Below are 3447 nucleotides of genomic sequence, written 5' to 3' on the forward strand. Positions count from 1 at the left end.
AGTGCATGAGTGAAATCTATCTGTAGTGTCCTGTGCGTGAATTCACCTCACCTGTCAGTGGTTTTGATGGTTACTTTGATGAGTGGCTGAAGGTATGCGGGATCCAGCAGGAAACTGTAAATGAGATATCTTCTCCCTGTGCGACAGATCTGTTTATACCCATTTCTTTATGAATGATGTCGTGTCACCTGCCGCCACAGGCTGCAATTTCTATGATTTGTCAGTGTCAGTGTGACCAAAATGCTAACAACGATGCTGGAGGTGCAATTGCAGACTCATTGTGGGAGTGGAATATTCACTTTCATTACCACCAGAGCTGCGAAGCTAATGAGCATTTTAACTCCCTAACTAACTATTCACCCAAGAAGATGCCTAAAATGGCATCCACTCTTCAGGCATGCAGGACTAAGGTAGGTGGCTTGCAGCAGGCATCATTTTTAGTGTCCTTGTGAACCGTGATCGTCAAAAAAAATGTGCTGTGAATCTCTCTTCCCGAGATCGTTTCTTGCTGGTGTACCCCAGGGGAGAGAAATAAGGAGCACAAAGCAAAGCTGGTCTGGTGCTTTTCCTGTGAACTTCGCTCTGGGCAACTTCACTTTCACCTCGCTTGGGAGCTCCCAATTCAAGTCCCAGTTGGGGAAACACTGAAATGTGTATGTTTCAATACAGGAAACTATCTGAGACGGAGTTAAAACATAATTCTGGGAGATGAATGTGTTTTCTCTATACCCTCTGCTCACAAAGACTCAAATTCCCTTCTGCTATCTTTTCTAGGAAACAATCCATACGTCCCCTATGGATAAACATATTTTCCAGAACATATCAAAGCCTTTGGGTAAAAAGAGAAAGTTCTGGAATCTAGAACCAGGAACAACAGAGAAACAAGCAATGATAGGAAAAATAAGGAAATGAAAGTATGCATAAATAAACCATAAGGGTAAAGCGTTCTTTGTTTAAAATGGGAAGAAATAATAAATTACATTTCTACTATGAATGCAAATTTGCCTGAGGAGAAAGATCAATTACAGGAGAGAGATTAAGGATTTAAGTGACCATTAATTAACAGTAAATTATGCCCCTTGAAAGCTAATGTGACATTCACACAAGCACTAAATGACTCACAGTTCAGTGATGTTTCAACAGACACTGATGGAAGCTATCCACAGACCCAGGAAAGATTCCTCGTTAGCACTGCCTCTATGGATGTTAATAATTGGCTCCAAATAATTCACTTGTAAGATTTCTGGAAAGTAGAGTGCTCGCTTCGGCAGCACATATACTAAGATTTCTGGAAAGTAGAATGTGTCAGGGACTGAGCTAAGAAGCACTTTTAGGTGAAGAGAGATTAAAAAAAAAAAAAGATAAGAATACAATAGAATTATTCCTTTGTTTCCCTTGCTTTAACGAATTCTATCTTAAAGAGTTCTGGGCACTCTGATGAAAAGAGCTGTTCTCGCTTTAGTGAGTATGTCATCTTTAGGATTATAAGAGTTATACATATATCTGAGAAGTTACAAAGAGATTGAGACTTAGGTGTGTGGTCTATTGAATTCCCTGTATGTCAGGCACTGGGCTACAAGCATTTTATGTGAATTATCTCATTTGGTTTTTACAATAGCCTTACGAGACGGGTACTCTCCAGCCCCATGAGCAGTCCCTTTACTACGGGTGAGGGACTAGAGGCTTAGTGAGGTTAGGACCACCCAAAGTCCTACAGCTTACCAATGAAGAGGCTGGAATTTAAACACAATTGACTGATCTGGATCCAAAGCCCAAGCTCTTAATCATGACATTCCACTGACCTGGCTGCCTGAGACTATTAGGGACAGCAGCGAGTAACCCTTCAAAAGAAGACTGATGTGTTACATGGTGTACATCACTGGGCAAAGACAGCCCATTGTTATTTTCTGTATATGTGTGTTTGCAGGTCATAAATATCTTATATTTGCATTGCACCTTACAGTTTCACAATGCCATCTTATTTGATCTTCACGATATGCAAAATAAACATTTAATGTACAGGAGAACTGAATCTCTAAGAGATTAATTGGCTTGTTCAAGGTCACATGGCTGGTGAGTAGTGCAGGAGGAACTAAACAGGTCTCCTAATCTAGGCCTCTTGCCCAGGACACTACCTTCAAGCAGTGGCCTTGAACTGGTGGTTGGCTTAGTGCTCTTGTATTTACAAATCATCTTGATATTAACCCAGCAAAAATTCCAAAGGGCAGATTTTTCTGCAACACATGTCCCCAGTATGATTTATGGTCAAGCGCTGATTACTAGGCACCATTAAAACACACCTTCTGTCACGTTTAGAACAAAAATCAAGCATAATACAAAACATTAGAAAGAGACATCATTAAGAAGAATTTCTTCCTTTTCCTTACCTTTATTTCTCTATTTTATCTTACTTAGCTTAATGTTCACAATTATTTTCTGCTAAGAAAGCCATTTGGCACTTAATGAAATTTCCTGTTTTCATTTTTATAATTAAGATATGCTTTTATCCTTTAAGTTCAACGTTCAGGATTTTCCTACTTTAATGATAAGTGGTTATTTTTCTTCTCCACCCAATAAAAAATCATTTCCAGCTGCTGGGCTACCAAATTCCTTCCTCATCTCTGTAATTGACTCACTCCACTTCCAGTTACACTTTAAAACATGGAAACTCCCAGATATGAGCTCAAGGAGACCCCTCAAGAAAGTGGGGTGTTGGGGGGGGGAGGGAACACCAGCATAAACATATATTCTTGATCTGTGTGTGTGTTTTAAGAATCCATTGGATCCTAAGGCAAATGGCCCAATTCAGTGGAGTTAATACTCGTACCACAATAGTTCAGTTCTAGAAATTCAGAAAAATATATTAATTTTTAAAGTATTTTAAGGGGAATTGTACACTCAAAACATGCAAGTTTCTAGTACGTGTCTCTAGAGATATATTCACTGTCTGTACAAACTTTGTAAGGCGGAGGAAACCCCCGATACTGAAATGATATCCAGGTGTCCATAGCCATGCTGTATCCAAGAGACTCTTTCTCTGGGCTACTGAAAGCTTATAACGAAGCCAAGACTATTTTGGATAATAAAAATCTGTTATTCAGACATAAAAGCAAATCTAAAAAAGAATGCCCCAAACTATCAGTGTAAAGCGCCACAAAGAGAGCTTGATTTCTAGAGAAGCAGAGATTTAGCAAACAACTAGAACATTTCCGAGCATATTTTCAGCTGTTTGTAAAAAGCCCCACTGTGTGACTCTGCTTGTATATATGTTTCTGTAATTGTAGGAGCAAAGACAGAACAAATCACTGGGCTCCACATAGCTTTGCAGGACTGGCATTTTACAGAGGATAAATAAAAACGAACACTTGTAAGGACTTATACAGCACAAGGTAGAAAAATATTGTCTCTAGCTTCTAAGAGTTAACATTCAATGCCTAAAATAAAATC

This window comes from Neomonachus schauinslandi, chromosome 11 (assembly GCF_002201575.2).
Source record: "Neomonachus schauinslandi chromosome 11, ASM220157v2, whole genome shotgun sequence".
Taxonomy (NCBI): Eukaryota; Metazoa; Chordata; class Mammalia; order Carnivora; family Phocidae; genus Neomonachus; species Neomonachus schauinslandi.